This window comes from Mesoplodon mirus (assembly GCF_964341445.2).
Source record: "Mesoplodon mirus genome assembly, chromosome: 4".
Taxonomy (NCBI): Eukaryota; Metazoa; Chordata; class Mammalia; order Artiodactyla; family Ziphiidae; genus Mesoplodon; species Mesoplodon mirus.
The window spans coordinates 137691586-137718618 of NC_138979.1; positions in this window are offsets into that span (position 1 = coordinate 137691586).

Sequence of the window (27033 nt, forward strand, 5' to 3'; positions counted from 1 at the left end):
GGTAGGAGTACAAATGTTAAAATCTTCACTGTAGTGAACCAGGATGGGATACTGGCAGAAGGGAATGCACTGACAGGTGTAGAAGTAGCTATTATAGGGACAGTGGAATCAGATGGCAACTACTGAGTTTTATCAATATACTGGAGAAAGACAATGAAAAGCTGAGGGTGATTAATCAGTAATTTAAGGTGAATTATGAAAATCAAAGATCCTAGTTGATAAGGTATAAACACATTTTTATCTGCTGCCAAAAGATAGAAAAAATTAAGAATTAGTCTCAGGACTTAGTTACAAGGATAGCAGAGCTAAAGAGAAGGTTGAGTTCTCAACACTGACAAGTTTCCTGTGTCAAAGTCAGAGCTTTGGGTGGGAAGATTCCTGAGAATTGAGATGTAGACATCTAGGCTGAAGCACTTTGAAACCGTAAAATCCCAGATTCCCCTACATAAGTGTCCCATTCCCCTGTGTTGAAGATTAGAGCTCCCTCCCTGTGCAATTAATACAAAGTCCTGTACATTGCAAGACAATATGAGTGCCCCTTTCATGATCTTCCTCCAGCACCTCCCTTCCTAGTTAGTAACTAAGACCAGTGATCAAGATCAAGTCAAAATACAACCCAGCCAGAAAGTACTGGGTCTGTTAGAGGGACAGGCATCATACCCTGAAGGAACTACAGGACCTAGTCAACGTTTACCAGCAGGAGCCAGGAGCATATGTACAGGGTTGGATCCAGAAGGAGCTTGATTGGGAGAGACTGGGGAATAGAACAGAAATTTGTAAAAGGAATATAGGATTTAACACCCTTTCCAGGACCCCAAGAGATGGGACAAACATGCTGCTGAGCTAGTTCTTGGATGCTTGGAAATACTGATGGTCCATACTAAGTGACATAGAAATGCCAGAATTGTTATGGCAGATGATAGAAAATGGATCAAAAGACTCAGAGAAGTGGACATGCTAGAGTGGATATACTATTAAGTGTAGGGAACCCATCAACCCTCTATGTTCTGTTGGAGGACCAGAAGGACACTCTACTTAAAGCAATAAGTAAAGCAGCAAAAATGCTGATTAGAGAAGGACCAGCATTGTTGAGAAGCTCAAAAAAGGCTGTCCTTCATAAGCCAGGGCTAACAGAAAGAGGTACCACTACATAACCTTGCTCCCTAGTAGGAAAGAGGATGATGGAATCCCAAAATAATTGAGGCCAGGGGGCATACTTAACCATAAGCAGCAAGATAAGTGGCATTGTCAGAGTGGGATCCAAGGGCCTGATGTGCACAGAAAAATGGAGATAGTTAATAGAACATACCATCCACAGCTCAAGACAAATAAGTGGCAAGGGTATTTCTCAATCTATGAAATAAGAAAAATCAAGAATGGATAACCAGGAGGATTAGAGAAAACTCCCCATTAAACAGTTATGATTCCCTGTCTAACTAATTTCTGGATCTGAGCCTATTTTTTTCAGACCAGAACCCATAGACTGAAGGAAAGACTAGGTCCCCAGGATGAAAATCCTGAAGCACCAAGGTAAGTGTATATGGTAATGATTACCCAGTCCTTTGCCAAATGGACCTATGATCATATATTTGGATAACCATACATTGGTTAATGAGAAATACCAAGATATTTTGAGGAATACTGGACACAGGCTCCAAGTTGACATTAATGCTTGGAGACCTGAAATGTCATAAGGACCCCACTATCAGAGAAGGGATGTAAAGAGGTCAGATAATAAATGCTTCTATTCCAGGTCCACCTCATAATTAGTCCACTGGATCCAGAACACACCCCATGGTCATTTTTCTGTACCCCCCCTAAAAAAATATAAACATAATAGTTGGCAGAATCCCCAAGTACACTGGTTTTTGGCCTCTGGAGTAAGAGATGTCATGATGTGGGATGCCAAGTGGCAGCTTCTAAGCAATGCTCCCCAACTTGGCTAAGATAGTAAAATGAAAACAGTAGCATACCTGGAAGGAATAGTGGAGATTTGTGCCACCCTTAAGGACATAAAGGATACAGGTGTAGTCACCTGTATCATACCCCCATTTAATTCCTTGTTGCCTTCTACAGAAACTGAATGAATCCTGAAGAACAAAAGTGGACTGCTGCAAACTCAACCAAGTAGTGGCCGCAGTTGCAGTTTGTTGTGTCATTGTATCATCATTAGAGCAGATGGAAAAAACCCCAGGTACCTTGGCTCCAGGAATCTGGCAAGTGCAATTTTTTTCCATCTCTACTCAGAAGGATCAGGAAAAGTTTGTACTTATATGGGATATACAATAGTATACATTTATTATCTTGCCTCAGGGCTATGTTAATGCCCACCATCAGTCATGATAGGGTCAAACAGCCTTTACCAGCTAGACATGCTTCAAAACATCACATTAGTTCACTACACTAGTGATATCATGTTAATTGTATCAGATGAGCAAAATGTGACTAGTTTCTGACATTGGACCCCTTCCAGGCTAGAAGGGGCAGTAAATCATCTTGAATAGAGTCAATACTTACTCTAAGTATGGGTCTGCCATTTCTTCTGCAGGACATTAACCAGCACCACTATTTGAGCATCTGTATGGCATTCACAGAGTGTTTTTGATTCACCAACATAGGATCCCACATTGTATCTCATTAGGCCAAAGAGCATACTTCACAGTAATGGAGGTATATCATATACTGTAGCATCTAAAAGCTGCTGGCATTATAAGACAATGGAATGGCTTTTGAAGACATAGCTGAAGTACCAGCTTTGAAATGATACCTAGTAAGGAAGGGGTGCCATCCTCAAGGAAGCACTATTACCCTAAATCAGCCACAATTATATGGTGCTCTTTCCCTGATAGGTAGAATATGAGAGTTTGGGACTCAAGAGGCAAAAGTAGGAGTAGCCCCTCTCACCATCACTTCCAGCGATCCCTTTTAAAATTTGTGTCTCTTACAAATGTTAGGACTCTGGATCCCACAAGTTTAGAGGGAGAATACTTCCACCAGGGGACACAGCAAATTTTTCTGAGTTTCAGGCATATAGCATTATAATTTGACATCTAGATACATTACAAAGTGATAACCACCACAAGTCTAGTTACCATCCATCACCGTACAATTGACCCCCTTCACCCATTTCACCTACCCCTCCTAGTAACCAGTAATCTCTTCTCTGTATCCATGAGGGGTTTTTTTGTTTTATCTTGTTCTTTTCATTTGTGAAATCATTTGGAATTTGCTTTTTTTGTCTAACATATGACTCAGCATAATACCTTCAAGGTCCATCCATGTTTTTGCAAATGGCAGGATTTCATTCTTTTGTATGGATGAGTAGTAGTCCATTGTGTATATACACCACATCTTCTTTATCCATTAATCAATTGATGGACACTTAGGGTTTTTTTTCCATATGTTGGCTATTGTAAATAACACGGAATAAACAAAGAGATGCATATATCTTTTCAAATTAGTATTTTCATGTTCTTCAGATAAATACCTAGAAGTAGAACTGTGGGGCCATATGATGTTTTCCATGGTGATTACACCAATTTACATTCTTACCACAGTGTACTAGGGTTCCCTTTTCTCTCCATCTTATTCAACATTTGTTCTCTCTTCTCTTTTCAATAAAAGTCATTCTAACAAGTGTAAGGTAATAGCTCACTGTAATTTTGATTTGCATTTCCCTAAGAATTAGTGATATTAAACATCTTTTCATGTGCCTGCTGGCCATCTGTATGTCTTCCTTGGAAAAATGTCTATCCAGATCCTCTGCTCATTTTTTAATCAGGTTGTTTGTTTTTGTTATTGTTGAGGTGCATATATTTTGGATATTAACCTCTCATCATGTGTATTGTTTGAAAATATCTTTTCCCACTCAGTAGGTTAACTTTTGGTTTTGATGATGGTTTCCTTCTCTGTGCAGAAGCTTTTTAGTTTGATGTAGTCCCAGTTGTTTATTTTAGCTTTTGTTTCCCTTGTCTTTAGTCAGGTCCACAAAAACTCTTAAGACTAATGTTAAGAAGTTTGCCACCTATGTTTTCTTCTAGGAATGTTATGGTTTCAGGTCTTGCATTCAAGTCTTTAATTCATTTTGAATTAATTTTTATGTGGTGTAAGATAGTGGTCTAATTTCATTCTTTTGTGCATGGCTGTCTAGTTCTCCCTGTACCATTTATTGAAGAGACTACCCTTTCTCTACTGTATGATGTTCTTTACACCTTTGTTGAAAATTAATTGTCCACATATACCTAGGTTTATTTCTGCACTCTCAGTTCTGTTCCATTGATCTGTATGTTTGCTTTTGTGCAAGTATCATACTGTTGTGATTGCTATAGCTTTGTGGTATAGTTTGAAATCGGGAGCATAATACCTCCATCTTTCTCATTCTTTCTCAAGACTGTTTTAGACTTTTTGTGGTGCCATAAAAATTTTTAAATTATTTGATCTATGTCTGAGAAACATGCCATTGTAATTTGATAGGCATTACATTAAATCTGTAGATGGTTTTGGGTAGTGTGGACATTTCAACAATGTAATTCTTCCAATCCATGAAAACAGAATATTTTTCCATTTATTTGTGTATACTTCAATTTTTTTCATCAGTCTCATAGTTTTTACAGGTCTTTCACTTCCTTGGTTAAATTTATTCTGAGGTATTTTATTCTTTCTGATGCAATTGTAAATGAAATTGCTTTCTTAATTTCTCTTTCTGATAGTCTGTTATTAATGTATAGAAATGCCACAGATTTCTGCGTATTGATTTTGTATCCTGAAAATTTACTGAATTAATTTATTAGTTCTAACAGCTTTTTGGTAAAGTTTTTAGGGTTTTCTATTTACACTATCATGTCATCTGAAAATAGTAACAGTTTTACTTCTTCCTTTCCAATTTGGATGTCTTTTATTTCTTTTTCTTGCCTAATTGCTCTGACTAGGAGTTACAATACTATGTTGAATAAAAGTGGCAAGAGTGGGCATCATTATCTTGTTTCTGATCTTAGAGGAAATGCTTTCAGCATTCCACTGTTTAGTATGATGTTAGCTATGAGTTTGTCATATAATACGGCCTTTATTATGTTGAGGCATGTTCACTCTATACCCACTTTGTTGAGAGCTTTTATCATAAATGGATGTTGAATTTTGTCAAATGCTTTTTGACAATAGCTCAGATCTATTGAGATGATTGGTGATTTTTATGACTTTTATCCTCCATTTTGTTAATGTGGTGTATCACATTGATTGACTTGTGGAAGTTGAACTATCCTGGCATACCTGGAATAAATCCCACTTGATCATGGTGTATGATTCTATTGTATTGTTGGATGCAATTTGCTAATATTTTGTTGAGAATTTTTGCATCTATATTCCTCAAGGATATTGGCTTGTAATTGTGTCTGTGTGTGTGTGTGTGGTGTCCTTGTCTAGTTTTGGTATCAGGGTAATAGTTGCTTTGTAAAATGTGTTTGGAAGTTTTCCCTCCTCTTCAATTTTTTGGAAGAGTTTGAAAAAAATAAATATTAAATCCTCCTTGAATGTTTTGTAGAATTCACCATGGAAGCCATCTGGTCCTGGGCTTCTGTTTGTTGGGAGACTTTTGATTACTGTTTCTCCTCACTAGTAATCGGTCTATTTATATTCTCTATTTCTTCATTATTCAGCCTTGAAAGATTGTATGTTTCTAGGAATTTATCCATTTAGTCTTCACATTTGTGTGGTTTTTCCCATTCGTTTTTTCTTGTGATTGATTTCTAGTTTCATACCATTGTGATTGGAGAAGATGCTTAATATGATTTCAGCCTTTTTGAATTTATTGAGACTTGTTTTGTGGCCTAACATGTGATCTGTCCTGGAGAATGTTCCACATGCACTCGAGAAGAAAGTGTAACTGCTGCTTTGGGTGGAATGTTCTGTATATGTCTATTACGTTCACGTAGTTTAATGTGTCATTTAAGGCTGATGTTTCCTTATTGACTTTCTGTATGGATGATCTATCCATTGATGTAAGTGGACTTTTAAGGTCCCCTACTATTAGTCTGTTAATATTTGCTTTATACATTTTGGTGCTCCTCTTTTGGGTACATATACATTTATAAATGTTATATCTTGCTGGATTGACCCCTTTATTATTATGTAATGCCTTTCTTTGTCTATTATTACAGTCTTTATTTTAAAGTCTATTTTCTCTGACATGAATACAGCTACTCCAGCGGTCTTTTCATTTCCTTTTTCATGGAATATCTTTTTCCATCCTTTCACTTTCACTCTATGTGTATCTTTTCTTCTCAAGTGAATCTCTTGCAGGTGGCATATAGATGGCACCGTATTTTTATCTGTTCAGCCACTCTATGTCTTTTAATTGGTGAATTTAATTCAGTTACTTTAAAGTAGTTATTGATAGGTATGTACTTATTGCCACATTGTTCATTGTTTTCTGGCTGTTTTTGAAGTTCCTCTCTGTTCCTTTCTTTTTCTCTTTCTCTCTTCCTTTGTGTTTTGGTGGTTTCCTTTAATGTTATGTTTAGATTCCTTTCTCATTTTCTTTTGTGTATTTACTATAAGTTTTTTCTTTGTGGTTACCATGAGATTCACATATAATATCCTATGTAAATAGTAGCCTGTTTTAAGTTGGTAGCAACTTAAATTTGAACATATTTCAAAGTTTTATCTTTTTACTCCCATCCACATTTTATACTCTTAATGACACATTTTACTTCTTTTCATTGTATGTATTCCTTAACTAATTACTGTGATTTTAGTTAAGTTCACTACTTTTGGCTTTTAACATGTATACTTGCTTTATAAGTGATTGATCCACTACCTTTATTATATATTTACCTTTTCCAGTGAGATTTTTACTTTGACGTTTTCTAATTATTAATTAGTGCCATTTCTTCACTTTAAAGAAGTTCTTTTGACATTTTTTGTAGAAACAGTTTGATAGTGATGAACTCCTTTAGCTTTTGCTTATCTGGGAAACACTCAATCTCTCCTTCAATTCTGAATGATAACTGCTGAATAGAGAATTCTTGGTTGATTGTTTTCTCCTTTCAGCACTTTGAATATATCATGCCACTCCCTTCCGGCCTATAAAGTTTCTGTTGAAAAATCTGCTGATAGACTTATGGGATTTCCTTGCATGTAACAAGTTTTTCTCTTGTTGCTTTTAGGATTCTTTCTTTATCCTCAGGTTTATCATTTTAATTATAACGTGTCTTGGTGCGGGTCTCTTTGAGTTCATCTTATGTGGAACTCTCTGAGCTTTCGGGACCTGGATGTCTGTTTCCTTCCCCAGATTAAGGAAGTTTTCAGCCACTATTTCTTAATATTTCTGGCCCTTTCTCTCTTCTCATTCTGGGATCCCTAAAATGAGAATGTAATTCCACTTGATGTTGTCCCAAAAGTCCGTGAAGGTATCTTCACTTTTTTAAATTCTTTTTTCACTTTGCTGCTCTGTCTCTATAAGTTCCATTGCTTTGTCTTCCAGCTCACTGATTTGTTCCTCTAGCTCATCCAGCCTGATTTTGAACCACTCTAGAGTGTTTTTCATTTCAGTAATAATGCTGTTTGGTACTTTCTTATATTTTATATCTGTTTGTTAAAGTTCTCATTGTGTTCCTCCCTTCTTCTCCCAAGTTCATTGAGCGTTATGACCATTACTTTGAACTCTTTATCAGGTAGATTGTTTATCTCCATTTCATTTAGTTATTCTTTCTATTGGAACATATTCTATCTCTTAATTTTGCCTAATTCTCTGTAGTTTTTCCTATGTATTAGGTAAATCAGCTATCTCTTCCAGTCTTGAAGAAGTGGCCTTATTTGGGAGATGTCCTGTGGGGCTCAGAAGTGCAATCCCACCTCACCACCAGAGTCGGGCACTCAAGGGGTGTCCCCTTCATGGACCACATATGCTCTCCTGTTGTGGTGGGGCCAGGGCTGGCCTCTGGACCAGCTATGGGGACTGACAGTGACTGCTGTAGGGTACTGGTGGAAAGCTGGCCCTGCACTGGCTGGGGGGCTCAGCAGCTGCTGCCATGGTGGGTGGGTGGGCTATTGTTCAGTCAGCTGTGAGGTCTAGGTGATGCACAGGGTTGGGCAGGGCTCTCAGCATGTGTGGTGCCAACAGGTTAGATGGAGAATTCCCAAACAGTGCCCACCAGTGCCAGAATTAAAAAGGTAGCCTGAGATTACATAAATGGCTCACGTCTTGGTTCTCAGGAATCACTGCACTGGTTCCTGCCTCTCCATCAGACACTTCAAGATTAGTAAGTGGGTCCCCTTCACCATGGTCCATGAGCTTTTCAATCCAGTGTTTTTGTGCTGGTTTTCGAGTCAAGTGAGTTTGTATATTAGCCCTTTAAGAGAGAGTTTTCTGTTCCCTGAAGTTCCATAGTTTTCCTGTGCACATTCCCTATTGGTTTTCAAAGCCAGGTGTTTTGAGGCTCATCTCTCCTGTGCAGAATCTAGGGGTTGGGTGCCTGATATGGAGGTTGAATCCTTCACTCTTCAGGGAAAAGATTCATATCTCTGTGATCCTTCTGAATTATGGATCAGCACATCTAGGGTGTGAGTTTTTCCTCAGTGAGCTTATATCTCTGCCTCTTCTATCTGTCTTGATGCTGTCTTTTTACCCTCTGTTGGGAAGACTCTGTTCATCCAGTTTTCAGGTTTCTTTCCAAGGGAATTATTTCATATGTAGAATTATAGATTTACTGTGTCTGTGAAAGGAGGTGAGTTCAGAATCTTCCTACACTGTCATCTTGAACCCTCATATCCCAGTTTTCTCATACCAGAAGACCAGCAGGCAAGGAAATGAATTGTCATCCTGTCAGTGGTGATTGACCCAGATCAACAGGGTAAGGTATGGGGTGCTGTTAGACAATGGGGACAGGGAAAATTATGTTTAGCTCCTAGGTGATCCACTGGCATGTTTTGGTACTCTCTTGCTCAATTTTGAAAGTAAACAGACAAATACAGCCACCATGACCTGTGAGGGGCATGGTGACCAGGCACTCAGACTACTGAGGGATGAAGATCTGGGTCACCCCACCAGGTAAGCCACCTAGACCATCAAAAGTGCTGAGGGTGAGGGGAACCTAGAGCAGGGAGATGATGAGTACCAATAGCAGCCCTGAGAGCAGCTGCAGCAATAGAGGTTGTAGTTTATGTCACTGGCTTTTCTTTTGCAAGTTTCCCCAGTAAAAAGGAACCACAGATAATCTTAAAAGAGTTGTTCTCAGAAGGGGTAAAATTATTATATGAAGCGAGTGGATCCAAGTGGTATGAGATGTGGAATTTGATGGATCCTTTGGTGCACCATCCAGATCCCTCCTGAACCAAAGCACTCATTCTTTCCATGTGACAAGCATTTTGGGTGCTCCCAGGTGAGTCCTCAGGAATTGCCCTCAGCTATATGGAGCAGCCTGAATCCTAGGTTACTCTTTCTTCCCAGGGGCAGCTCCCATCACATTACTGGTCAATGCAGGGATACAAAGGCCCAGACCCCGCCTCTGTTAAGGACACTTCTGGAGGACTCTCTCAGCTCTAGAAACTGGCCAGGTATTTTGTTGCCATTGCATTCTTCAACTTGCCTTTTGCCCCAGTCTGCTTTCTTCATTCCCTCACATGGGTTATGCCCAAGGAACCTCTTGAATAAACTTTCTGCTTGCAAATCTCCACTTCAAAGTTCGTTTCCCAAGGAACCCTCTTCTGCTTGCCCCCAACTCTCCTCTTCTCTCTCCCTCTCCCCTCAAGAAAAACGAATTCACATTTGTAGTTTCGAAGTTGCAAAATCGAACTTTTAAACATGGGTAGTAACAAGTAAACTGAAGGAAGAAATAGCAATAGTCTTTGATTACTTTAAAAAGATGAACATGAAGAAAATGAAGTCATTATTACATTCCTTTTTACTGACTAAATTAGCAGCAAGCCTGTTAAAATTAGAGATGCCCTAGTTAGCACCATGTATATACATTTAAAAGTAAGAAGCAGCCAATCTCTCATCCTTCCTCCTGATATGGAAAAAACTTTTGAAAACTTTTTGTGCAGCACTAGAAAATAGTGAGAATGTAAAGAAATTTCTGATTTTTTGTTTAAAGTAAGAACTAAATAAGGGCTCATTAATAGTTTAGTGAGAAATTAGCTTAGAAGTCCTAAAAGAATATACACATGTTAAAATAGTTTGTATGTTGAGATTTAAAAGATTTTTAAAATATTTTTATTAATGTTTTTCCATATTAGCTAAATTTTTATTGTAGTTGATTTACAATGTTCTGTTAGTTTCAAGTGTATAGCAAAGTGGTTCAGTTATATATATATATATATATATATATATATATATATATTTCTTTATTAGATTTTTTCCATTATAGGTTATTACAAGATACTGAATATAGTTCCCTGTGCTATACAGTAGATCCTTGTTGTTTATCTATTTTATATATAGTAGTGTGTATCTGTTAATCCCATACTCCTAATTTATCCCTCTCTGCCTCCGTTTTCCCCTTTGATAACTAAAAGTTTGTTTTCTACGTCTGTAAGTCTGTTTCTATCCTGTAAATAAGTTCATTTGTATCATTATTTTAGATTCCACATATAAGTGATATCATATGATATTTGTCTTTCTCTGTCTGACTTATTTCACTTACTATGATAATCTCTAGGTGCACTCATGTTGCTGCAAATGGCATTATTTCATTTTTCTTTATGGCTGAGTATATTCTATTGTATGTATACATACCACATCTTTTTTTGTCCACTCATCTGTCAATGAACACTTAGTTTGCTTCCATATCTTGGCTATTGTAAGTAGTGCTGCTATGAACATTGGGGTGCGTGTATCTTTCCAATTAGAGTTTTTGTCTTTTCCAGATACGTGCCCAGGAGTGGAACTGCTGGATCATATGGTAGTTCTACTTTTAGTTTTTAAGGAACCTCCATACTGTTCTCCACAGTGGCTGCACCAATTTACATTCCCACCACAATGTAGGAGGGTTCCATTTTCTCCACACCTTCTCCAGCATTTATTCTTTGTGGACTTTTTGATGATGGCCATTCTGATCAGAGTGAAGTGATACCTCATTGTAGTTTTGACTTGCATTTCTCTAATAATTACATATTAGCTAAATTTTTAATTAAAGAATAAAGCTCTTTTAGATTGGTGGTTGCCAGAGGAGGAGAAAGTGGGGCGCAGTGGTGTAAGGGTGAAAGGAGTCAAAAGGTACAAACTTCCAGTTATAAAATAAGTCAGTCCTAGGGATGTAACATGTAGCATGGTGACTATAGTTAATAATACTGCCTTTCATATTTGCAAGTCATTAAGAGAGTAGATCTCAAAAGTTCTCATCACGAGAAAAATAAATTCTGTAACTATGTGTGGTAATGGATCTTAAATTGTTGTGGTGATCATTTCACAATATATACAAATATTCAATCATTTTGTTGTATACCTGAAACTAGTATAATGCTGTATGTCAATTTTACCTCAGGTTTTTTTTTTTTTCAAAGATTTTTTTGATGTGGACAATTTTTAAAGTTTTTATTGAATTTGTTACAATATTGCTTCTGTTTTGTGTTTTGGTTTTTTGGCCCCAAGGCAGGTGGGATCTTAGCTCCCTGACCAGGGATCAAACCCACACCCCCTGCATTGGAAGGTGAAGTCTTAACCACTGGACTGCCAGGGAAGTCTCTACACCTCAGTTTTTTAATGAAGTTGGTTTAACTTTGAAAAAACTTTAAGACCACTATGTACATAGAGCCTCTTAACCCTAAACATGTGTACTTAAAATTGTTTGACCCTTTCCATGAATGTATTTGGATATAAAAGCTCTGGGAAGTTATACACAGACATAAATTAATATCTCACTGATGGTCGAGATATTTGAAAAGTCATCCTCAGTGCTTTCTCCTCCCTCTCCAGTTTTCCCACATATCCCTCTGCCACCAAAGCTCAAGTTCAAGACCCTCACCACTCAGACTCACATTATCTTTCACCTGAACCACTCCAACGACCTCTAACTCTTCTCTCTTCCTCAGGTTTGGCCCCCTCAAGTCTCTTCTCCACAAGGCACTAGCTCACTCCCTTTCAGGGTCTTCTCAGATCACCTCTCCTACCTTCTTTTCCAACTTCACCCTCAACACTCTCTACACACTAACCTGCTTATGGCTCTACACTGCAAAGTAGGCTGTTTCTCCCAAATTTCTACAGTGAGTCTATTTATTTATCAGTTTGTTTGTGGTCTTAAAAAAAAAATTGAGGGTGGCTACTTGTTTCTCCACACATAAGTAAAAAAAAAAAAAACGATCAGAGGTGATAAGGGCAGCACTGGTGAGGAAGAAGGCAGAAAGAGGGGGTTAGAGGATGCTAGTAAGAGTGAGAATGGATGAGAACAGTCCCCGCCCTGAGTAGTTTGCAGGCTTTTCAAGAAAACTTTCCTTTGGATAGGAATTCATAATGTAATATACATAAACATTAAGTCTGGTTGACAGCTAAACAGAATTGTAATGTAAATACAGCTTGTTTGAATGTCCTCCACCTTTTAGCACTTTCTCACAACCACCAATTCAACTTGAAATTTCTCAGACTCTCCTCTACAGAATGTTACTGTGTCCTGAGCTATTAGGAGATACGTGAGAAAGAGTCTTGTGTTAATTGGAAGTCCCATTAACTTATTAAAAGCTCTGAAGACATTACTTCATTGTCAAGTATGTGAAAACACATATATTTAGCAATGAGTCTCAAAAGCCTTTCAAGTATTTATAGTCTTTGACCCAGCCACTCCAAGTGTAGGACTTTATCCTAAAGAAATAATCCTGGACACATGCACAGATTTTCCCACAAGGATGTTTATCCTCCTGTGTTGTATATTTAATAGATTAAACAAGGAATTAACATGAAAGTCCAATAGAGTAGAGCATTGGCTATATAAAGTACGGGATAGCCATAGAGTAGAATGTTATGCAGACAAAAGCAATGATATAGAACATTTAATGACATCTGAAAATGTCTCTAAAATATTAAGAGGAAAATGCTTATACCTGAATATGAAAGGACAAGTCCCTTTTTTAATTAACTGCTATCCAAGAGGGAAAAGTCCAGAAAGACTTATAACTGGGGCTTCAAACGCAAATATCTCACCATACAGGCAGATAAACTAGGACTAGGGGGTTCTTTCCTAAAGACAGCAACTCCTACTCAGTTCTGAGCCTTGACATGCCAGAATGCAGAATGCAGGTCACATGATACTAATCCTCAATATTTCAGAAGCTAGAAGATATGTGGGTTTATGAGACCCAATTTTTATATGTTGACACTCTAATTCAAAAAAATGTAAATATTACACAGTCAAATAAAACACTTCTGCAAACTACTGTTAGCAGCTCTGATTTATGCAGAATGTCAACAGAGGTTACTTCTGGGTGTCAGGATTTCAGGTGATTTTTATTTCTTCCATTTTGTTGTTTAAGCTTTTTCTGAACTGTCTACAATGAAAAATATCATTCTTATTTTTTTTTAAAAAAAGCATTTTGTTTGAATTTTTAAGAGTTCAATAGTTATCCTTGCCACTGAAAATAGAATAGCTGGAATTTAAGAATTTTGGCTAGAAATAAAGACAAAGTATTAACCAACCCATATAGTGGCAGTATGAAGCATAACATTTACACAAAGTGTTACAAAATTAGTGTATGTCCTTCCAGGCCTTGGGATTATCTGGAAAAAAATCTTTCTGGGGCTTCCCTGGTGGCGCAGTGGTTGGGAGTCCGCCTGCCGATGCAGGGGACACGGGTTCATGCTCCGGTCCGGGAAGATCCCACATGCCACCGAGAGGCTGGGCCCGTGAGCCATAGCCGCTGGGCCTGCGTGTCCAGAGCCTGTGCTCCGCAATGGGAGAGGCCACAACAGTGAGAGGCCCGCGTACTGCAAAAAAAAAAAAAAAAAAAAAAAAAAATCTTTTCTGACATTTTAACTGATTCTTTGCTTTTATTCAAAACATTGGCAATGCTACAAATATAAACAACCTAAGGTTATGGAAATTGTGTTATAGCAATTCTTCCCCAAAAACCATAAGAAAAATAGATCCATCTATCCAGAATCCAAACTGGGTTCCTTAGAAGTTCCATGGTCAAATCGATTTGGAAAGTACTGCATCTAGAATCCAATGCATACTGACAAGACAAGGCTCTGAATTGTCCTGCTGTTTAAGCATGCACCCACACACACACACCCAGGTGGTTTTGTTTAGTCAGAGAGTTGCAAACTGACGTGTTCACAGAACTCTTTTCTTGGAGCATCTATTACCACCCCCTACATGCTCATATTCTTCAGGCATCAGATCAGAAAACATAGAATGAGTCAGAAACAGGAAAAAACTAATCCCTTAGAAATCCATTCTGTATAATTGATCATCTGGAGTGAATTTCCATATTACATCGTCCACCTTTTTTGAAGAGGAAGACATACTTCTGGTATTTAGAAACTTGAGGAACAAAGAACAAAGATTAACACAGCTGTTACCAGTAAGGTGTATGTCAAAAATGCACACATTATAAAGGGTCCTTTGAGGTCAGGCTTTGGAGTCTAATAACAAAATGATGCTGAACTAAAAGTCGGCGGGTGTCAGCTATGGGACCAAAAGGAAAGACTGCCTGAAAATGGTTTTCGTTTTTTAAACAATTTTACTTAGACTTCAGTTAATAGGACTTCTAGTCAGTACAACGGTAAAAAATAAACTGCCTCCTTTTATTTTAAAAGAAAACAACTACTGAAGCTCTAAGTCAGTCTAAGGCAACCTGGCACTTCAAAACCATATCCCCTGAGTCAATTGTTTTAAAATAGACTCTATCTTCCAAAAACGCCTGACATTTGACTATTAGTTTCTTTACCCACCACAGCTGCATCAAGGGCACCTAGAGTGATTAGAGAGTAACATTTCTTCATTTCCTTTCTCCCCTCCCCCTCCCTCTCTCTCTCCCCTTCTCCCACTCCCCTCCCCTCTCTCTCTCTCTGTATTATGCTGGTTCCCATCATGATATGAGACCAAGGGAGCAAGGCAGACTAACCTGTTTGTGAGGTTTGTGCTTGCATGTGTCGACTTGCATTACAGGATCATAACACTGATGGCTATTTATTTTTACATGTATTGTTTTGTCTGCAAAGGATAATATATCAAGTTGCTGTCTGACAGCTTCCTTCCAACAGACCCCAGCCTCAAGGATCCAGCTCAGCCTGCTTTCCCTCCCAGCTAAACTCCAGATGTTACCTCCTCTCCCACTGAAAATGGGCAGCATCTTCCACACAGCAGAATTGTTTTTATTTGGGGGGATTTTATTTTTGGTTTTCCCTGGTTTTGACTTGTCCAGGAGCTATACTATTCCCCAGTGATTCAGCATTTTGCTTGCAAAGTTCAGAAAATGGCCCCTGGAGAAGAACGATGCCTCTGTGCTTCTGTTTGTTTGTTCACTAACTCTAAAGAAAACAAACTTCTGGTCAATAACCACTTGTTTCAGAAATGGCACAGCCACTAAAACACACCAAAAATCCGAAAGACATTTTTCAGGGCCAGGAAAAAACAAAAACCAAAAACTATCTTTTTCAAGGATCCCAGTAAATACAGGGAAGAAGATAAGAACCCTACAGTCTTTGTGCCATAATAAACTTAAGTGAACGCAATTTTCCAACCCAGAGCTCCCCTTTGCAGTTTACCACACAAAAAGGCTGTGAGGGCATATTTTTTCCTTTGAATCATGTTCCCCTTCACATTCAGTTAATAAAAAGGCTTCTTTTGTGAGAGCCATTTAATGTTCAAAGGGCTCTTCAAAATGCATGTGAATAGCCTTTGGAGAATTCTTGGAATACCAATCTAAATGTGTATCAATAACAGGAAAGCTTCATTAGCGGTAAACAAACCCCAATGCCAAATTCCATCGTCACTGGTCCCTGAAGTCAAAGGCAGGTTAGAGTTTGACCTTCCACACACCTCCATCCCTCATCATTCAAATGTCAGAATCAGCTACTACTGGACAAACAGCTGTGGCAGGCTGTCACAGCTAAACTCAATTCTGCTGCTGTTGTCCAACCATAACACAAAAAGCGCAAAAATGTCCATGGTCCCCATGTTTCAAAAAACTCCTTCCCCTAAGTCACAGCTCCCCAGTGCATCTGAAGCTCCATGAAAATCCAGGGGAAGACATTAACAAGGCTTGCGTCCTTCCCTACCCCATCCCAACCCTGTAGGCATCTTTAAACTTTTTCCAGCAAAGAAACAGACCATAAAGCCCTAGGAAAAGTAGGTAGGAACTGGGTCACAGAGAACAGACCGATTGATGTGGTTTTCCATTTTTCACCATTTGGTCCGAAAACAAACCACTTTGGGTTTGAATTTTATTAGGGGCTTTTCTTTTACTCTTTCAGGGGGAGTCCAAATCCTGCACTGAATGCAACATGGTCTTGCAAAAAAAAAAAAAAAAAGAACTCTGGAGAACTCTGTCTCTTTGTTTTTTGTTTGTTTATTTGTTTTTATTTGTTTGCTGATACTAAGGAAAATGTATTTCTGGTAAATAACCCCTTGTCCTGAGCTGTCACAGCCTCTGGAACACAATGAAAATTAGTTTTATAGTAACTGTCGTCCATTGACCATTTGATTCACATGTTCTAATTTACATCAGCTTCTTGCTAACCATAATAACAGAACTAACCAAATATATTGGGCATTTATTAGGTGCATCTTACTATTTCACAAAATTCTGTTTAATCCATACAGATTCTCCTTCAACTGGGGGTGTGGAAGGACAATGCTATTTTCACCTAAACATAAGTTATACAATCAGTGAGCTCAAATAAAAGCTGCCACTAGCTCCATATATCCACCACTCCCAAACCTACCTTCCAATCCACACCTCTTCTGGGTCATAGACCCATACATCCAACTCAACTTGGATATCCCACAAGCCCCGCAAACGCAGTTTATCCAAAACTTAATTTGTCTTTTTTAGCAAACTTCTATTCCTCCTCTGTTCTCTACGACAGTAAATGGCATCAACAAATCCAAGACCAAAGCCAGAAATCAAAGAATCATGTGACCTCTCTTCCCCTTAACCCCCACATCCAAGTCCACTGACCAAGACACCCTTAACACTCTCCCCTGTTGGACGTAACCTTAGGCAGAGTTCTTCCTCACTCTAGGCCCTTACTTCCCTTTTCTTAGAACATTCCCTTTAGAAAACCTGTAATTATAAATTCTTTTTCTGCACATTTGAGATGTATGTAAATCTTTTAAAAACCCTAGGGCCAGTTTTACAACCCAGGACTGTCTTTCTCCAGGACCTGGGAACCATCTCTTTGAACTGTAATCATCAAGAAGTGTGCCCCCATCTCCCGGTCTCTGTGGGAGGGCAGAACCCTAACTTTGGCTAACACCTAGCTCCACATTATAAAACTACACCCTGTACTCAGCCATAAAAAGAAACAAAATTGAGTTATTTGTAGTGAGGTGTATGGACCTAGAGTCTGTCATACAGAGTGAAGTAAGTCAGAAAGAGAAAAACAAATTCCGTATGCTAACACATATATATGGAATCTAAGAGAAAAAAAAAAGGTCATGAAGAACCTAGGGGCAAGGCGGGAATAAAGACATAGACCTACTAGAGAATGAACTTGAGGATATGGGGAGGGGGAAGGGTAAGCTGTGATAAAGTGAGAGAGTGACATGGACATATATACACTACCAAACATAAAACAGCTAGGGGGAAGCAGCCACATAGCACAGGGAGATCAGCTTGGTGCTTTGTGACCACCTAGAGGGGTGGGATAGGGAGGGTGGGAGGGAGGGAGATGCAAGAGGGAAGAGATATGGGAACATATGTATATGTATAACTGATTCACTTTGTTATAAAGCAGAAACTAACACACCATTGTAAAGCAATTATACTCCAGTAAAGATGTTAAAAAAAAAAAAAAAAAAAACTACACCCTGTAACAGAGACACAAGAAAGCTTACTTTGGGGGAGGTGGGTGGGTAAAGCCGATCAGTAAACACAGATGACCTGTGTTTTCTCTTAAAATCCTCCCGTCGCAAGGAGCTTGTCCAAGATGGTGGAGTAGGAAGACCCTGAGCTCGCCTCCTCCCATGGGGACACCAAAATTATAACTATTTACAGAGCAACCGCTGATGAGAAAGACCAGAATCTATCAGAAAAGATCTTCTACAACTAAAGACATAAAGAAGGAACTACAGTGAGACCAGTAGGAGGGGCAGAGTTGAAGTATAGTTAATACCCCTATACCCAGGTGGGTGACCCAGAAAAGGGAAAACAATTACAATTGCAGAGATTCACCCCAAGGAGTGAGGGGTCCAAGCCTCACATTGGGCTCCCCAGCCTGGGAGTCCTGCACTGGGAAGACAAGCCCTCAGAACTTTTGGCTTTGTAGGCCAGCAGGGCTTACTTTCAGGACTCCCAGAGGGATGTGGGAAATAGAGATTCCACTCTTAAAGGGCACACACAAAATCTCATATGCTCTGGGACCCAGGGCAGAAGCAGTAATTTGAAAGGTGCTTGGGTCAGACCCACCAGCTGATCTTGGAGAGCCTCCCAGAGAGGCAGGAGGAAATTGGAGCTCACCCTGGGGACATAGACACTGATGGCAGCCATTTGGGGGAGCCCTTTCTACCACATGGAGACTGGTGCTGGCAAGCACCGTTTTGGAATTCTCCCTCTAGCTTATTAACATTGGGGCCTGGCCCTGCCCTTGCCAGCCAGCCTGTAGGCACCTGTACTGGGATGCCTCAGGCCAACGAACTAGCTGGGGGAAGGGGGAGGCCACAGCTACACACACCAGCAGGCAGGTTGTCTTAAGACACCACCACCCCCAAGTCCACAGCCATCTGAGGATTCATCCCTGTCTACCAGGGGGCCCAGAACGTGGCCCCACACACCAGCATGCAGGCACCAGAGCTGGGACACCCAGGGCCCCACAGCCAGAAACCCTGGGACCCAGCTCTGCCCACCAGTGGGCAGGCATCAGCCCCAGGACCCACTGAGCACCAGGCCCTCTCACCAGCAGGCAGACACCACCCTCAGGACTATCGCCTCCCCACAGCCTGCAATGGAAGGGCCTAGTCCACGCATCATCAGTCCAGCACCAGCTCTGAAACACCTTGAGCCCCTCAGTCAGCCATCCCAGGATCCAGGCCCACTCACCAGCAGACTGACACAAGATTTGGAACACCTTGGGCACCACAGCCAGCTGTGTCAGGAAGTAGTCTCACCAGCAGTCCCATACCAGCTCTGGGACCCTTGTGTCCTACAACCAGAGACCCCAGAACCTGGCTATGCCCACCAGTGGACTAGCACTAGCCCTAGGACTTGGCTTCACACACCCACATACCATGGGTAAGCATCAGCCCCAGAATATCCTGGATCCCCACGCTGCCCACCAGTGGGTAGACACCAGCCCCAAAACCACCACAGCCTTGCAGCTTGCCTTGTCAGAAACTAGCCAACACACAAGCAGAGCAGCACCAGCCCTGGGACACCCTAGGCCCCATCCCTGCCCACCAGCAGGCCAACTCCAGCTCTGGGACACCTTGGGTCCCTTAGCCAGTGGCCCTGAGATCCAGCACCACCCACCAAAGGGATGGCACCAGTGTGAGGACTCCCAGGGCCCTGCAGCCAGAGACCCAGGGACCCAGCTTTGCCCACCAGTGAGTCAGCACTAGCCCTGAGACACCTCTGGGCCCCATTCCCACCCACCATCAGGCCAACATCAGCCCCAGGAGCCCCCAGGCCCTGGCCCCACCCACCAGCATGCCAACACCAGCTCTGAGATACCTTGGACTCCTCAACCAGCTGCCCTGGGATCAAGGCTGACTCACCAGCAGGCCAGAACAAGCTTTGGAACATCCTGTAACCCACAGTCAGCCAATGCAGGAAACAGCCCTATCCACCAGTAGGATGACACGAGATTTGGGAACCCCAGCCCCACAGCCACCCACCCCAGAACCTGGCTCTATCCACCAGTGAGCCAGCAGTAGCCCCAGGTCCCCCAGGTTTCTGCAGCCAACTTCCTCCTGACCCAGCCCTATCAACCAGTGACTGGCAGCCTCTGCACAAAGCAGACCTTGGCAACCAACTGGATAGGAGACAGCAATGCTTACCAGACAGCCCACAGCAGTCAGCCCACGACAACAGAAGGACCCACGCACCCCTAGAGAATACAGCTCCAGTCACCAGAGTGGGGTGCACTGCTGGGACACACAGGACATCTCCTACAAAAGGCCACTACTCCAAACCTAGGAAACATAACTAACCTACTAGATACACAGAAATAAAAATAGCAAATTGGGCAAAATGAGGTGACAGAGGAACATGTTCCAAATGAAGGAACAAGATAAAACCCCAAGACAAGAACTAAGTGAAGTGGAGATAGGCAATCTACCTGATAAAGCATTCAGAGTAGTGATCATAAAAATAATCAAAGAACTCAGGAGAAGCATGGATAAACAGAGCAAGAAGTTCGAAGTTTTTAACAAAAAGTTAGAAAAGAAGAACCAAACAGATATGAAGAATATAACAACTGAAATGAAAAATACACTAGAAGGAATCAATAGTAGGTTAAATGATACAGAGGAACAGATCAGCAAGCTGGAAGACAGAGTAATGGAAATCACTGAAGGTAAACACTAAAAAAAAAAAAAGAATACAAAGAAATTAAAACAGTTTAAGAGACCTCTAGAACAACATCAAGCATACTAACATTCACATTAAGAAAAGAGTCCCAGAAAGAGAAGAGAGAGAGAAAGGGGCTGAGAACACATTTGAAGACATAATAGCTGAAAACTTCCCTAACCTGGAAAAGGAAACAGACATCCAAGTCCAGGAAGCAAAGAGAGTCCCAAACAGGATCAACCCAAAGAGTTCCACAACAAAATACACTGTAATTAAAACAGCAAAAATTAAAGATAAATAGAGAACGTTAAGAGCAGCAAGGGAAAAACAAGACAGACAGAGAAAGACCATCACTGTATGTCATCACTCATAGGTGGAATCCAAAAAATAAAATTAACAAATGAATATAACAAAAGAGAAACAGATTTACAGATATAGAGAACAAACTAGAGGTTACCAGTGGGGAGAGGCAAGGGGTGAGGGGCAAGATAGGTGTAGGGAATTAAGAGGTACAAACTACTACATATAAAATAAATAAGCTACAAGGATATATTGTACAGTGCAAGGAATATAGCCAATATTTTAAAATAACTTTAAATGGAGTATAATCCTTAAAAATTTTGAATCACTATGTTGTACAACTGAAACTAATATAATATTGTAAATCAACTATACCTGGATAAAAAAAATTTTTTTTTAATTCTCCCAACCTTTGTTTTAGGGGAGCTGAGCTCAGAGTAAGCTCTGCTCTCTCTCCCCTATTGCAATAGCTTTGAATAAAGTCTACCTTGCCTGTTTAACTTAGCCTGGTACAACTTTTGCTATTATACCAGCCAACCTAACCCCTTAATACCTCTTTCATTTATCTCATTCTATAGCCAAATCTTTAATTAGGGCTGTAGTCTCACTCATCTGGATGATTACAGTCATTTCCCAACCAGTCGCCCTGATTTCAGTCTTCCTCCTTTACAATTCCTCCCTACACTGTTGTAGCCAAAATAGTTCCAAAAATGAGGTTTAATCGTACACTATCCCTACTTAGAAACCTTCAAAGTTTTCCCATAGTTCATATGATGGTGTGACTCTACAACCACATTTCCCTGAAACAGTCCTGGTTTTAACCTATTATTGCAGATAAATTATTATTAACATCTTTCTTTCACTCTCAGAAATGTCCCAGTTTAGAAGAGAATGACTTCTTAGTATGGAATCTAAGGGCTAACCTCTGACTTCATCTACCCCACTCTTGTATACACACCATACTCAACCACAACAAGCTGCTTATGACAGTGGACCTCAATGCTGGCTGCACATTAAAATCACCTGGAATGCTTTGCAAAAGTGTATATAATTAAGCTCAACACCAGACTAATTAAATCTGACTCTCTAGCAGTGGGTCTTAAACACTGATCAATTTTTTTTAAAGCCTACCCAGTAACTCTAATTTGGAACGCAACTGAGAATCCCTGACATCTGGTTGCCAGATCAACCATATCGTGTTATTCTGTTTCTTCCACTTGCAAGATCTTAAAGCTTGGTGAGCCTCTACTTTTCTTAACTGTCCTCTCATCTGTGAAGCTCTCTCTGACCTTTTACAGTACCCTGTACATGCCCTTATTATAGGACTAACAACAACAAATTACAATTATTTATTTACATGTTCCTCAATAGCTAAGTCCTATTGATTCATATTCAATGTGTCTCACATCTGTCTCATCTCATTTCCTCACACTAGCTCAGTTTAACCTCTCAGGTGCCTGACTGCATAAGCTCCTAATTTCTGTTTCCAATCCCACCCCCCTCCAAATTGCTCCCAGTTATCTTTAAAAATCAATTGAATGGTATCATTCCACTATTCAAGTTCCTCATGGCTCATCACCTTCTAAAATATAATATCCAAACTCCCGGTGTGGAATTCAAAGGCCTTCCCTAGTGACTCCAACATACACCAGATTCCTCTTCCCCTCACTCCTAACAACACCCACTTCCAACCCCACAGGGTGACTCATCCATCCCGATCAAGCCACCATGCTTTTGCTTGAGCAGCTCCTTCTACCTGAAATGACTTACTCTCATTTTCCAAAAGGCAAACTCCTTACTTTCAGAAGTTCTGCTAAACTATTACTTCTCTAAACCTGTCCACCACCAAGAATTAATCACTGCCTCCTCCTTGTCACATTTTCCCATTTTAAATCGCTATAGATCACTTATCACAGTTTGGTTTGCTTTATATAAATGCCTGCCTCCCTCCTCAACAGTGAACATCTCTAGGACAAAAGCCAGATGATACTAGCAATATCCCCAATAAGTGATTGTTGAATTCATTTGAGAAACCATTCTTAAATCACTAACTGGTAAAGTTAAGATAGGCATCTCTAATCATTTCTGTCCCCTAACCCATGGGTGGAATTGGAAGTAGAAATAGCTTAGATCTCCAAGTCTTAGTATTATAAGAATTGTAGAGCTTAAAGAAGTCTCTGGAGACTGGGTTGAGACTCTTTCCAGACAAAAGTTGAGACTCTTTCCAGACAAAAGTATTTTCAAACATGATCTTTATTAAGCCAGTGCCTTCTAACTTCTAGATTTTGATTCTGTATTTTAACCATGCTCACGGGAAGCTCATTTATTGATAGAAGTGACACAGCCAAGTGATTTCTTACCAGATCATCTTTTTTTTTAATATTTATTTATTTTATTTTTACTTATTTGGCTGTGCCGAGTCTTAGTTGTGGCAGCATGTGGGATCTTCGCTGCTGCATGCGGGCTCTTAGTTGCGGCATGCATGCGGGATCTAGTTCCCCGACCCAGGATTGAACCCGGGCCCCCTGCATTGGGAGCACAGAGTCTTAACCACTGGACCACCAGGGAAGTCCCCTTACAAGATCTTAAGAGAGTTCAAGGAGATCTTCTCATTTCCAACCTTTATAGCAGAATTTCAAAGCCCCTGTTTTTACACTAAGAGCTACTACAAGCTGCAAATTGGAGAGTTCTGAAGCCTTCTTTGTGCCCTCAGAAGATTGATACCACTCTAAGACATATGCTATATCCTTAATTCTGGGTTAGCAGTGGTTTGTACAAAAAGTAATATCCAATGATAGGGTCTCCCACACACTTCCAGGAATCATTTTCACTGCCTTATCAAATATCAATGGTACCTGCCTCTGCATTTAGGATAAATGAGGTATAGAAGAAATACATTAGGGATAAGATCCAGAATTTTTTCTGAAATATCCTAAAACATATCATTCTCTGAAATTTCTCATGGACAAAAATGCAAGTAAAGACCTTGGTGCAGATGAAAATTTCTTAATAGTTCCTTAAATCAGTGCTCTTCTACAGATTGTTACCTGAGCCAAATATATGTAAGACCTCTTCCTTCATGGGCAATACGATGAGGTCAGTGATCATCGAGTTATGAATTACACCAGAAAACATTTTTTATAATTCTGTATTTATTTTGAAGTATCTTAGGAAAAAATATTATATATAACTAGTACAACACACCCAAGGGTCTTGTGGCTTAGAGTGAGACAATAATTGCAACTGCAGTAACCCATCTTATTCTGACTGAACAAGGCACTGTGCCCTGGCATGAGCTTGAATGTTTCACATCTTTAGGAATTGACTTTCTTAACTTCTTGGGAGTATTACTAATGATGATGGCCTAGATCTCTAACACAGTTCCCCACATACCATGTTTATACATACAAGAATTCAGTGAAGGGTATGGAAACATGGCTCTTTTGGACGACATACACCTGTGAGTGACACTCTCAGTGCTAAGTGACACCAAAATCAAACAACAATACTACTGAAGTAGAACTTCAACTTTATTTTAAACTAGGTGACTTTAAACCTACTATCTCCTTATTATTGACTACTAAAAAATTCCGTTCTTCTCCTTAAGGGACTTACTTTTAGGTATACATTTTGTAAATCAATTACATTTATAACGATATTATTGTTTTTCTTTGTTCTTTACTTAATGACAGTGCGGAGTAGGGGTTATTTTCATTTTATTTATTATTATAGTTATCTCCTATTTGTGACAATTGAAACTGGTTTTTACTTGTGATAATATTTCTTTTTTAAATGAATTTAAAGATTTTTAGAAAGGGAGTATATTTAAAGAAAAACAAGTAAATAATAGTACAGATGAGAGGAAAATCATAAAGATGGCATAACAGATATGTTTTGGAAACACTATCCTAGGGAAAAGCTCTTTATAGAGATGAGCCCTCTTCCGCAGATGGTAAATAACACACACTTTTACCACTGTCATTTCCAAAAGCTAAGAACACATAAGTAGGCAGCCACAAAGAATATCACTCTAGAAGACAGAGGGAAAAAAAAAATTGGAAAAAGCATTTGGGTTTTGGATAGTACAGAAAAACTCTAGCAGGGATGAGTAAATTTTGAATCAACACCAATATAATCAAAGACTGCTTTAGTCCATTTTTAACCCCTTAGGTCATTCCTCCTCTACATAATGTAAAATCTCAAGCTTTCCAGAGAGAATCAGTAATAAGAAAAAAAAAAAATACTATCTCCCAAGCATCCTCACCAACCAAAAAAAAAATGTTTTTTATGCCTTATGTTTCACTGTTTGTATTTTTTAAATAGGGCTCCACATACAGACATCTGAGGAACTGTATTCTGGTAAATATGCTTTTACAAACTCCCCATTTTGGAGATTTCCTAAGACACACCTTAGGGAGTCATGCACCATTAGTTGGGAATTACTCTCTACCATATATTACCATTATGAAAAGGAGAAGCTGCTCTCAGTAACCAAGACACTATTCATTACTCCCTACAAAGGCACATTATAATTACTTCAGACTGTTTAAATTTTCCCAGTGATAGTGAAATGCACTGTTAGAAGCCATAGTTACCTTGCTCCAATAAAGACAAATTATAGAGCAATACAATTAAACTAAGTTATTTTCATTCTTATTTTAATAACATGAGAAGATTGAATTTGAGGTAACATAGCAACTCTGTAGCTTGTAACAGAAAAATAGAAGTAGCAAATATGATTTTTATAATGAAAATGAAACAATTGGTATGAAGGGAATGTAAGCCTACCCTGATGAACATTCCTAACCTTGCAAATTTGCATGAAGATAATTTTTATACAATGTCAAATGCCAAGACTAAAAATGGTTCAACTATACTTTAACGGATAACACATCTACAATGTGTATTGTCAAACACATGTCAAACAAGTTGTAAAATAAAATCACAAACCAGGAAAGGTAGGAAAGCAACACCATAAGGTACATATGGAAGCATCAGTGTTCTTCCAAAATTTACTTTCTATGTAGCAGAGTAACCATAAAGAACTTCCAATGTACCCAAAACTTGTTACATAATAAATAAAGGACAGGGCTTCCCTGGTGGCGCAGTGGTTGAGAGTCCGCCTGCCGATGCAGGGGACATGGGTTCGTGCCCCAGGCCGGGAAGATCCCACATGCCACGGAGCGGCTCGGCCCGTGAGCCATGGCCGCTGAGCCTGTGCGTCCGGAGCCTGTGCTCCGCAACGGGAGAGGCCACAACAGTGAGAGGCCCGCGTACCGCAAAAAAATAATAATAATAATAAAGGACATTGCTAAAAAGATGATTGTAGGCATGTATTATAGCAAATACCACTAGTTGTCCCTCAACAACCATTCTACACTCTTTCATAGTAACAGAACCCCTTGTTTTTAATTGAGTACCTGGCAGCCCAGAATAAACACTACATTTCCCAACCACCATTGAAGATAGATGTACCAATATGACAAATTATGAACAATAAGATGTAAAGAAGAATAATAGATGCAACTTCCAGGAAATGTCCTTCCAGGAAGGAGGCTTCCACTTTGCCTTCCTCCTTCCTGCTGGCTGGAGGACTAACATGATGGCTGGAACAGGAACATGTTACATGTCATGTTACATGACATGTCTCATGTCTCAGAGCATGACACGCCTTAAGAAGAGCATATTAACGCAGACACATAATGCAAATCCAGAGCAGAGAAGCAAAATGTAGGAAGCCTAAATGTCTGAAACCACAGAGCACAGGCCCTGAACCACTTACCTTTAGACTTTAATATGAAAATCAAGTAGATGTCTATCTTGTCTAAGCCACTGTTATTTGGGGTTTACTGTCACTGTCAGCCAAACCTTAACCTAATGCACACGTGTATACATTTTCAACCACACGTGAAATTTGTTCCTTCTGACAACTTGTCAAATTGCTTGAGTTTTACTGTTTCAAATCCTTTTAGAACACATTTATTGTGGATTGTTTAAAGCATTAACTGCTATGAATGAATTGTAGCAAATATATATATACAAGTAATGCAAAAAGAGTTCAGTATTTATTCATCTAATGTA